This window comes from Scyliorhinus canicula, chromosome 5 (genome assembly GCF_902713615.1).
Source record: "Scyliorhinus canicula chromosome 5, sScyCan1.1, whole genome shotgun sequence".
Taxonomy (NCBI): Eukaryota; Metazoa; Chordata; class Chondrichthyes; order Carcharhiniformes; family Scyliorhinidae; genus Scyliorhinus; species Scyliorhinus canicula.
This window is the reverse complement of record NC_052150.1, coordinates 228,418,779-228,431,501: the sequence shown is the minus strand read 5'-3', so window position 1 is coordinate 228,431,501 and position 12,723 is coordinate 228,418,779. Positions and strand designations below refer to the sequence as shown.

Below are 12,723 nucleotides of genomic sequence, written 5' to 3'. Positions count from 1 at the left end.
GGCAGCACTCCAGCTATAGAAGTCGCCAGGCCAGATGGGATACATCCTAAATTGCTGAGAGAGGTAAGGGAGCACATTACTGAGCTGTTGACAGAAATTTTCCAGTCCTCTCTGAACACAGGATCAATTCCGGAGGACTGGAGGATTTCAATGTGACGCCGTTGTTTAAGAAAGGGGCAAAGGATAACCCCAGGAAACTACAGACCTGTCAGCTTGACATCAATAGTGGGAAAACTGATGGGGGCCACAATACGGGATGAGATAAATATACACTTAGAGGAAAATAAGTTAATACTAGACAGTCAACATGGCTTTGTCAAGGGCAGGTCATGTGTGAGAAAGTTAATTGAGTGTTTTGGTGAGGTGACACAGGCAGTGGATGATGGTAGTGCCATGGATGTTGTATATTTGGATTTTCAGAAAGCATTTGATATGGTGCCACATGGCAGGCTGGTTAGCAAATTACAAATGTTTGGGATTGCTGGGTCCTTGGCAGCATGGATTAGCATGGGTAAGAGATAGGAAACAAAGGATAGGTATAGATGGCCATTTCTCAAGGTTGCTGATTATTGTTTATTGCTGGTGGGTGTAAATTCGGGAGAAAATGTGAAAAAGGAGGAGAATTAAAAAATTCGAAATCAAAGATGGGCATTTCTCAGACTGGAGACGAGTTGAAAGTGAAAAGAAACAGAGAAAAAATAGGAACAGGAGGTTGGCCCTTGGAGCCTGCTCCGCCATTCATTATGATCATGGCTGGTCATCCAACTCTATAGCCTAATCCTGCTTTCCCAGAGAAGTGGTGTTCCCCAGGGCTTAATGTTGGTGTAGTAGTCAATATTTTTCCCGCTTCTGGACTGTGGTAGAAGATTCAACAACGCTCGTTATGGAAAAATAACAAGACTTTATTTACGAACAGACTGCAGTCTTGGCTGAAAGTGAGGTCGGAGAGCAGTTACTACCACTGCTGATTCCTACTCAAGTCCGCGCTTTCACAGAGAATCAGCTCATTATCAGAATCAGGATTACGTGACCACGGCTTGGTCAGGAATTCGGTCAGAAGTATAAACATAAGCAATATCATAAAACAGGCGTCACCTTGCTGACCTTCCAGGACTCTTTGTCTCATCACTCAGACCATTATCTTGTCCTTGAGGCAACATTAAAAAGTTGGAGGAGACTTGTTCCTTCCTGACCTTATCTTGTCGTATTTAGACTGCCTTGGGTTATGGCGAGTTAGCCTTATCAGAATTTGCGGAGCTCAGGCATTTTGGATCAGCTTGACCTTCTCTGATCTTATTCAGGCTTTAGGTCATGCAAAGTCAGTTTTTCTTACATTGTACCCAGTAGTTGACCAGTTTTCCCATCATGCCATTACTTACTTCATACAACATCACATTGGGACCCTTGCTCTTTCTGATTTATATCAATGATTTAGAAGTGGGTGTTGGGGGCAAAATCTCTAATTTGCAGAAGATACCAAGCTGGGGAGAATAGTGAATTGTGAGGATGATGCTGAGCGACTTCGAGGCACATTGATAAGTTGGCCAAATGGGCAGACACCTGGCAGATAACCTTCAATGCAGCGAAATGTGAGGTAATGCATTTTGGTAGAAGAAACATGGGGAGACAATATAGGCTCAATGGGACAACTTTGAAGGGAGTACAGGAGCAGAGGGACCTCGGGGTTCAAGTGTATAATTCTCTGCTTAGGCCCCAACTCGAGCATTATTCTGGTCACTGCACGTCAGGAAGCGGGTGGGGGTGTTGAGAGGGTACAGAGGGGATTTACCAGAATGGTTGCAGCCGACTGAGGAATCTTACTTACCAGAGGAGGCTGTGATTGTTCCCCTAGGAGCAAAGCCCGTACCAGCCTCCCTGAACAGGCGCCGGAATGTGGCGACTAGGGGCTTTTCACAGTAACTTCATCGAAGCCTACTCGTGACAATAAGCGATTTTCATTTTTCATTTCAAAGGGGACCGACGCTGAGGGAACTGGACTATTATGGGGAAAGGGAGAATATGCAGGGTTACGGAGAGCGTGACATTAGATGAGTCACTCCAAAGGGCCAGCACCTCCTTCTGTGCTGTAGCCATTCTGTGATTCTGTCGGTAGGTGGATTAACCTGCGGTACAAGGACTGGGGACACAGGTTGATGGTTTTGGGGAACGTGAGGGGAATTATGTTTTATGCAGCGGGAGGTAATCGACCAGGAGGGTGGGGGAAGTGGAGATGATCAACTATTTCTCAAGTAAGTTGGATGGGCATTTATAAATTACAGTGTGGTAGTTACCACTGATGTATATATTGTATATAGAGGATGTCGGTGTAGGTGTTTTGTGGTAAGGCCCTGTACTACAGGTACGGGGGTAGTTCCCTGCCTGCTGGCTCCGCCCAGTAGGCGGAGTATAAATATGTGTGCTCCTCGTACAGCAGCCATTTCGCCAGCTGCTGTAGGAGGCCACACATCTTAGTGTAATAAAGCCTCAGTTGCATCCAACTCCTGTCTTAGTGTAATTGATCATACAGGACTCTGGCGAGAGAGTGGGACTGACTGGATTACTACTGCAGCTAGACGCCAATAGATTCCCACTGACCCCAAAGGACTGCGAGATACCCAGGGTGAGAACTTTCAAGGGTAAACACTCAAGATTTTTCTTTTCTTTTCTCCATAGCCTCCTCAGCAGCTTCCCATTCTCTAGATGAAGGTATGAACCTGCTCTGTTACTTTGATTGGGAAATAATGAGGCAAAATAAATGCGCCTGGCTTACGACCGATTCACCCTGTTGTGCTGGAGAGGCTGCAGTGCGTCGCCAGATGTGGAGGAAGGAATGAGTGGGGCAGCTAACATCTGTCCAGCATTGAGCCGAGAGAAGGGAGACTTTGTTGGGGTGGGGGCATTGGGGAAACCGAGGGGTGTGGCAGGCATTCTCACTGATCTGTGTCTTTGTTTCCTCTCTGTCACAGACGGCCTGTCCAGCCTTTATGACTATGACCATTTCCTGAGAGGTAGGAACTGCACCTTGTTTGAGTTTGATTTGCCGCCTCTCTGCGATGTTGAGGTTGTGCCAAGGCAGCCTGGCTGAGCCAGTTATTATCCTGGAATGGTTACCACACGGCGAAAGAGCGTTCAGCACTATTGTGTCTGTGCTAGCTTCCTGCAGCAGCGACTCCCCTTGTCCCAAACTCTCCCACCTTTCCCCACAGCCCGAAAAAACCTTCTCCGGATAATTTAACAGGCATTGATGATATTTTGTTTCTTCTCCAGCTGATATACTGAACGTGGATCCTCTCGACTCAGACCCTGGTAAGATCTGTTTTATAATCTTTGTGGGGAAATGTATCAGGACGTCATAGAGGTTTTACAGCACAGTTAGAGGCCTCTAGCCCATCACGTCCACGCCAACCATCAAGCACTGGAATGGAATTTCAAGTGGTGATCGAAATACTTCTTAAACGTTGCAAGGGTGGGATGGAGTTTCACTAAGGTGATGGGCCTAGGAGAGAGCCTCGTCTGGGCAGTGACCATCTTCTTTTCGAAGAGCTGCAGGGTCCCAGGTTCGATTCCCGGCTTGGGTCACTGTCTGTGCGGTGTCTGCACGTTCTCCCCGTGTCTGCGTGGGTTTCCTCCGGGTGCTCCGGTTTCCTCCCACAGTCCAAAAATGTGATGGTTAGATGGATTGGGCCTGCTAAATTGCCTCTTAGTGTCCAGGGATGTGCAGGTTAGGTGATAACAGTAAGAAGTCTTATAACACCAGTGAAAGTCCAACAGGTTTGTTTTGAATCACTAGCTTTCGGAGCACAGCTCCCTCCTCAGGTAAATGAAAAGGTGGGTTCCAGAAACACATATACAGACAAAGTCAATGATGCAAGACGATACTTTGAATGCGCGTCTTTGCAGGTAATTAAGTCTTTACAGGTCCAGACGATGCAACTGGAAATAACAGCAGCTCCTCAACAGAGACACAAACACTGCTTCCACTGGGAAAACCCAACCACAACGAGGCGGACACTCAGGAAACCAATTCAAAATAACAACATACAAAATTAAAACCCGATACAGTTAGCTCTAACTGAGGGGGCTATCCTCAATCTCAGAGAGGACTTTACTCCATACCAACCAATCACTCATCACCCTGCCGTGGCTCCACTCAACCTCATTATAAATCAGATAAATGTTGTCTACAAATGAGCTCCCTTCCCTTAACCGCAAGGATTGCAGCACAGAATTAAAAAAAGAGTCAAACTGCGCAGACCAAATTTCACAGAACCCACTCAATACGGCTTTTGCTAAAACAGGATAACAGACGACACTCACTCTCGTGCTCAAACCTCGCACGCTCTTGCAGGGGAAAAGACAACAACAAATAGAACATTACAGCGCAGTACAGGCCCTTCAGCCCTCGATGTTGCGCCGACCTGTGAAACCCCTCTAATGCCCATCTACACTATTCCCTTATCGTCCATATGTCTATCCAATGACCATTTGAATGCGTTTAGTGTTGGCGAGTCCACTACTGTTGCAGGCAGGGCATTCCACGCCCTTACTACTCTCTGAGTAAAGAACCTACCTCTGACATCTGTCCTATATCTATCTCCCCTCAATTTAAAGCTATGTCCCCTCGTGCTGGACATCACCATCCGAGGAAAAAGGCTCTCACTGTCCACCCTATCTAATCCTCTGATCATCTTGTATGCCTCAATTAAGTCACCTCTTAACCTTCTTCTCTCTAACGAAAACAGCCTCAAGTCCCTCAGCCTTTCCTCATAAGATCTTCCCTCCATACCAGGCAACATCCTGGTAAATCTCCTCTGCACCCTTTCCAATGCTCCCACATCCTAATCAACAACATAATCACAAGGGAGTAACGTCCAGGATTATTGAGGGGTTGCAGGATAATAACACCAGCTATGTTGCTTGAAAAGGCCAAAGGTGTTACACGATCATCGAACACTCCTCAGGATCTCTCGACAATACCATGGAACAAAGTACCATCCTTTCCACAATGACACCACCCCCACGCCCAAGTGATCCACAGCCTAGGCACTGCCAGGGCGGAGGGGGGGGGGGGGGGGGGGGGGGACCTGGCACAATCAGCCACCTCCAACCCCTCACAGCGGTCATCAAGAAGAGGACAGTATAAGGCCAGTGGTTGGTGGGCACAAACGACCCAGGCCTCGAAGATCAGATACGTTGTGCTCCGTCGAACCTGATGTGCCCAACTTCCATGTCAAGATTACTAAGGCAGGGCAGCCAGTTTTCAGACTCAATTGGGAACTCGCCTCCAACTTCTTGCCAAGGACCGGGCTCACGGACACTCCATACCCAGCCTCTACTGGTGATCAGAGGAAAGAAGAGTGGGATGAATTGGGCAAAGAGGCTTTGATGTGCTTCTTGTCCATGTGAAAATGCAGCAAGACCTGGACAATATCCAGGCTTGAGCTGACAAATGGCAAGTCACATTTGAAACACATAAGTGCCAGGCAATGACCATCTCCTACAAGAGGGGATCTAATCACCACCCTTGACATTCAATGGCATTACCATCACTGAATCCCCCACTATAAACATCCTGGGGATAACCATTGATCAGAAACTGAACTGGACTAGCCATATTAATGCTGTGGCTGCCAGAGCAGTTCAGAGGCTAGGATTCAGAGAGCGGGTAACTCACCTCCTAACCCCCCAAAGCCTGTCCACCATCTACAAAGCACAAGTCAGGAGTGTGATGGAATACTCTCCACTTGCCTGGATGAGCGCAGCTCCAACAACACTCAAGAAGCTCAACACCATCCAGGGCAAAGCAGCCCCGCTTGATTGCTCCCCTTCCACAAACATTCAAACCCTCCACCACCGACGCACAGTGGCAGCCGTGTGTACCATCTACAAGATGCACTGCAGGAACTCACCAAGGCTCCTCAGGCAGCACCTTCCAAACCCGAAGGACAAGAGCAGCAGATACCTGGGAACCCCACCACCTGGAGGTTCCGCTCCAAGTCACTCACCATCCTGACTTGGAAATATATCGGCCGTTCCTTCACTGTCACTGAGGCAACATCCTGGAACTCCCTCCCTAACAGCACAGTGGGTGCACCTACGCCACATGGATTGCAGTAGGTCAAGAAGGCAGCTAGGGATGGGTAATAAATGCTGTCCTAACTGGCGACCCACACATCCCATAAAAATGATTTTTTAAATGTGCTCCTTCTCTACTGTGTGGTTTTATATTAATGTTTGAAATTAATCTTTTTTCTTTCTGACTCTTTGCAGATGGTGAATGAAACACGAATGTTTGGAGGAGTAAGTAATTGGTTTGTTAATTGGGAAATGTGAGTGAGTTCCACAACCAAGTTCGGTGTGGAGTGTGACAATAATGAAGAAAGTCAGCACCGAGTGATTGAGGGTCTGAGGAGGTTTGAGGGGCTGATGAGGGGAGGAGGATTGAGGCACTGAGGGATGAGGCCCTGAGGAGGATCGTGGCACTAAGGAGGGGAGGACGATTGAGGCATTGAGAAGGATTGAGTCACTGAGGGGGGTCGAGGCAATGAGGAGGGGAGGAGGATTGAGGCATTGAGGAGGATTGAAGCAATTTGACATAGGGAGTGACAAGGTATTGGAGGTGTTGGCAGACTTAAAAGTGGACAAATCTCCAGGTCCGGATGAATTGTGTCCCAGGTGCTGGGGGAGGCGAGGGAGGAGATTGCCGGGGCTCTGACCCAAATGTTTAATTCCTCTCTGGCCACTGGGAGGTGCCAGAGGACTGGAGAGCAGCTAATGTGGTCCCACTATTTAAGAAAGGCTGTAGAGATAAGCCAGGGAACTATAGACCAGTGAGTCTCACTTCAGTGGTAGAAAAACTATTAGAGAAAATTCTGATGGAGAGAATCTATCTCTATTTGGAGAGATAAGGTTTGATCAGGAATAGTCAGCATGGCTTTGTCAGAGGGAGGTCATGTCTAAATTTTTAGAGCATGTGACCAGTTTGGAGATAAGGGTAGTGCAGTTGATGTAGTTTATCTGGATTTCGGCAAAGTCTTTGACAAGGTCCCACATGGGAGATTCATAAAGAAGGCAAAGTGGATACAGGACAATTTGATGAGGTGGATTCAAAATTGGCTTAATTGTAGGAGACAGAGGGTGGTGACGGACGGCTGCTTTCGTGTCAGAGACCAGGCCGCCATTTTGAAAGTGTGCCCTGATCTCTTAGTGAGCTTGTGGGTCCCCTACATCCCCCACTTATGGGTAATGTCACCCCCCCATAGACACTACCCCACACCCCCCAAGTGAGAACATACCGCTATGGGGTCCCTGGGGGTCCCCTTTCTTCAGGCTATCCCAAGCTCCCTTACAGCACCCTCTTTGTCTAGGACCCCCACCCACCCAACCTCCCGGAAGCACCTACTTACCTGCCCTGTACAGCTATGACCCCCCACCCGTCAAAACTCCCTCTACCCTGGTTTAGCTGGTTTAGCTCACTGGGCTAAATCGCTGGCTTTTAAAGCAGACCAAGCAGGCCAGCAGCACGGTTCGATTCCCGTACTAGCCTCCCCGAACAGGCGCCGAAATGTGGCGACTAGGGGCTTTTCACAGTAACTTCATTGATGCCTACTCGTGACAATAAGCGATTTTCATTCATTACCCTCATTTCATGGGGAGGGAGGGAGCTGGATCCCGCGCATGTAGGTCATAAGTTGGTTTACGACTTACTTCCGCGAGAGTCATTCATTTGGGGCAGGGTTCCGCCTCTGATGTTTGACGGGACTTTGGACTTTGGGAAGCTCGCTGCAGGCCTTTGCCGCGATTGTCCGGCTGTGTTGCCCTCAAGCCGGAGCCCAACGCGACCAGAGATTCACACCCATAATGTTCACACTGTCAAATGCAGATCAATTCCCTTTCAGAAAAAAATATTTGGGCCCCACTATTATGAATGATTTCGGAGATTCCATGTGGTGAATGTAGATGGAAACTTGTGACGTTGCTGCTGAGATTTTGGAAGCTCTCCATCAACTGGAGATGATTACTTTCTGATTTGACTCATTCTGTTCAGACCATGGCCACTTTGAGATCACTGAACCGGGTGGACAGTCACCCGTTGACTTCATCCAGTCCCTTTACATGCCTAAAATCAGCGTCTCTGTCACCTCTCAAGCTTCAAAACTCATTTCCGTAATCGCTTCTCGTCGTAAGCCAGAAGGTTCCATGTTCTCTTTCTGTATCATTTCAGTACTGGGTGAAGGGCTATCACCAGTGCTGACGTGATGGGCAGAATGGTCACCTTCTGTGCTGTAAACTCTTCTGATTAAGTTTTTTTTTGGGGGGGGGTCGGTGAAGCTTGAGTTCAGGAGGTTGAAATGAGCTGAGGAATGATTTGGACCACATCGCACTGACCTTTCTCTCATTTTTGTTTCAGAGAGGAGTGTCTGAGACATTTGCTGCTGGCCTGAAACACAAGCTTTCGCTGCGACCTGCTTTCTTAGACTTCAACCTAACTTTCAACTTCAGTCCGAACGGAAAATCAACATTGATCCGACACACCATACACGTTCATTTCAGGGTCACCCCACGATACATAACCATGCACACATACCACCCATGCAGAGAGAGAGAGACAGAGGGAGGAACACAGAAAGATAGAGGGAGGCAGATACGCAACACGGAAAGACAAAAAGAGACATAGACAGTGACAGGGAGATGCAGTGACAGATACATTCACATGTACACTGGGGAGAATAACAGAAACAATATGACACTGTGAGTGAGAGAGAGAGAGACACAAACAGAGAAACAGCGACAGAGAGACAGATACAGGGAGAGATAGAGAGAAACCGAAACAGAGACACATATAAGTGATAGGGAAACAGAGATGGACAGATAGTGACAAAGAGAAATACACAAACAGGTGGGGACAGAGACAGATACAGACACAATCACACAGACACGCACCATTACACACACACACAATCACACACACCATTACACACACACACACACCATCACACAGACACACAATCACACAGACACACCATCACACACACACACAATCACACACACCATTACACACACACACACATCATGCACACAATCACACACACATCACACACACCATTACAGACACACATCACACACACACCATTACACACACACATCACACACACAATCACACACACAATCACACACACCATTACACACACACACCATCACACAGACACACAATCACACAGACACACCATCACACACACACACACAATCACACACACCATTACACGCACACAATCATAAACACCATTACACATCACACACACCATTACACACACACACAATCACACACACACATCACACACCATTACACACACACAATCACACAATCACACACACCATTACACAAACACACAATCACACACACACACACACACACACACACACAATCACACACACACAATCACACACACACACAATCACACACACACACAATCACACACACACAATCACACACACCATTACACACACACACAATCACACACACAATCACACACACACACACACACAATCACACATCACGCACACAATCACACTTGGCCCTGAGTCACTCAGTTAGTTTATCACAGCAATGTGGGCTGGGCCTTGAGGGAAGGCCTACAGCATGTTTTGGGAATAGGCTGTATGTGTTCACGTGTGTGTCTGTGATGTGCATATATAACAGGAAACCTTGTAATGATATGATTTTCGTTGTGATTGACTGTCCTTTTGAGATGCTTGTAGTTTACAAACAATGCCGTTGGCACAGCCTTGCCTCTGTCCATGGAATCAAAGCCATGATGTTGGAAGCAACAGAAGAATTTGCACCATTTATGGAAATCGGATTGTTTAAATTGATAAAAACGCAGACTGTAGCTATCTTCTGAATATCTTCCCATTTCTCCTGCCTGTCATGGCCTGCTGCTCAATAAAAGATTCATTTGCGAATTAAATTATTTGCTTTGCTGTGAAATGTATTTCCCCTTTGTTAGAGGTGATACACATTGAGTTTGTATAACATAATGAAAGGGGTTTATTACAAGATGTTTATTACAAGATGCTATCCGAACGGGAAGATGGTGAACTCCACAAAACGGCAGCACAGTGTTTAGCACTGTTGCTTCACAGCGCCAGGGTCCAAGGTTCGATTCCTGGCTTGGGTCACTGGAGTTTTTACGTTCTCCCAGTGTCTGCGTGGATTTTCTCCGGACGCTCCGGTTTCCTCCCACAAGTCCCGAAAGATGTGCTTGTTAGGTGAATTGGACATTCTGCATTCTCCCTCCGTGTACCCGAACAGGCACTGGAATGTGGCGACGAGGGGATTTTCACAGTAACTTCATTGCAGTGTTAATGTAAGCCCACTTGTGACACTAATAAAGATTATTATTATATCCGTGAACCGCTCCAATGACATCATTGCATTACACGTAACATTACATCAGCCAATGGTGTTATCATAGAATCCCTACAGTACAAGATGGAGACTATTCAGCCTGTCAAGTCTGCACCGACCTTCTGAGAGAGCACCCGACGTAGGGCTGCTCCCCCAGCCTATTCTCGTAACCCCACCTAACCTACACATCTTTGGACTGTGGGAGGAAACCGGAGCACCCGGAGGAAATCCACGTAGACACGGGGAGAAAGTGCAGACTGATACAGGGCAGCCCTCTCTCATTGCTCCTTTAGTGCCATTTTGACTTAATCAAACACCTTATCACAGATCCATAGAAAATAGATCCAGGCCATCCGGCTTCTGAATGCCTTGGGTAGGGTTAAGCCAAACCCGCAGAATTCAACCAGTTTTCATGAAAGGATCAAGAAGTTGGATCCAGACTCTCCCTGGTTTTGGTGGCCATGTGAAAACAAAAACAACGGACAATCAGTTTGTCGCTTTAGAATCAAAATGGCTGCTTACCAAGGATACCAGCTCTGCAAACCGGCAGGTGTGAATCCGAGAAAGTTAAACTCTTGATGATACTGTAGGTGTCTTCCTCGCAGACCCCGAGAAGGATGACCGTTTGTCTTTCGTTGCCGACAATGATGTTGAGTCGGAAGAAGCAGCGCATTCTCTCGATGTTCCCACCTGCTCCCCAGATCACTTTAACCTTTTATTTATCAGAAATATATCTACCTCCCTTTCAAACCATTTAATGATTCGGACTCCACCGCACTAGGGGGCAGCGAGTTCCACAAATTCACCACCTTCTGCGAGAAGTAGCTCCTCCTCATCTCAGTTTTAAATCTACCGCCTCTCAACCTCCATCTGTGAGCTCTCGTTCTAGATTGCCCCACAAGGGGGAACATTTGGTCTACGTTTACCTTATCAATCCCTTTTAGTATTTTATATACCTCGATCAGATCCCCTCTCATCCTTCTAAACTCCAGCGAGTATAAACCCAAACTGTTTAATCTCTCCTCCTATTTCAACACCTTCATTCCTGGAATCAATCTGGTGAACCTCCTCTGAACTGCCTCCAATGCCACCACATCCTTCCTCAAATAAGGAGACCAAAACTGGCCCCAATACTCCAGATGTGGTCTCACCAACACCCTATACAATCGCAACACTTCTCTACTTTTATACCCCAGTCCTTTTGCAATAAACACTAACATTCCATTTGCCTTTTTAATTACATTTTTGACCTGCACACAGACTTTCTGCGATTCATGAATAATAATCTTTATTATTGTCACAAGTAGGCTTACACTAACACTGCAATGAAGTTATTAGTCGCCACACTCTGGCGCCTGCTCGGGTACACTGAGGGAGAATTCAGAACGTCCAAGTTACCTAACAACACGTCTCTCGGGACCTGTGTGAGGAAACCGGAGCACCCGGAGGAAACCCACACAGACACGGGGAGAACGTGCAGACTCCGCACAGACAGTGACCCAATCCGGGAATTGAACCTGGGACCCTAGCACTGTGAAGCAACAGTGCTAACCACTGTGCTACCATGCCGTCCAACAAGGACACCTAGATCCCTCTGCCCAGACCCATTTTGAATCTGCTTTCCATTTAGATAATAATTTCCTTTCTTTTTTTACAGCCAAAATGGATAACCTCACACTTATTCACATGAAACTCCATCTGCTCAACATTGGCCCAATCTCCTAGCCTACCTATATCCATCTATAAAATCTATATCTCCGCTTCACTGCCTGCTTTCTGACCTATTTTAGCATCATCACAAATTGTGCTACCTCACACTCTGTCCCTGCTTACAGATCATTTATCTAGATTGTAAAGAGTTGAGGTCTGAGGACTGAACCCTGTAGCACCCCATAAGTTACAGTTTGCCAGCCAGAGAAGGAGCCATTTAACCCTATTAACTGCTTTCTATTAACTGAACAAACCATTCAACAACCATTTATCCCGACCCTCTGCTTTCTGCCAGTCCTCAATCCAATGTAGTACTCTACCCACAATCCCCTGCGTTCTCACCTTCTGGATCAATCTTTTATGCAGTGCCTTGTCAAACTCCTTCTGTACGTCTAGATATACCACATCCACAGGTTCCCCATTATCCACCTTGCTGGTTACATCCTCAAAGAACTCAAGCAAGTTTGTCCAGCATGAATTACCCTTCAGAAAACCATGCCGACAATGGTGACTTGAGCTTTGTCTTTCCAAATGCCCAGTCATCTCCTGCTTAATGATTGATCACAGCAACTCCCCCACCACAGAGGCCAAGCTAATCGGCCTAT

At 47.0% G+C, this 12,723-nt stretch overlaps 1 long non-coding RNA gene across 1 annotated transcript; it reads left to right on the top strand.

Annotated features, from left to right (window-relative positions):
• The first annotated feature begins 2,675 nt into the window (after positions 1-2,675).
• LOC119965658 lies at positions 2,676-3,298 on the top strand. Its single transcript, XR_005460597.1, has 3 exons — positions 2,676-2,706; positions 2,967-3,008; positions 3,268-3,298. It is a non-coding gene; the product is annotated as an uncharacterized LOC119965658 (long non-coding RNA).
• The last annotated feature ends 9,425 nt before the right edge of the window (positions 3,299-12,723 follow it).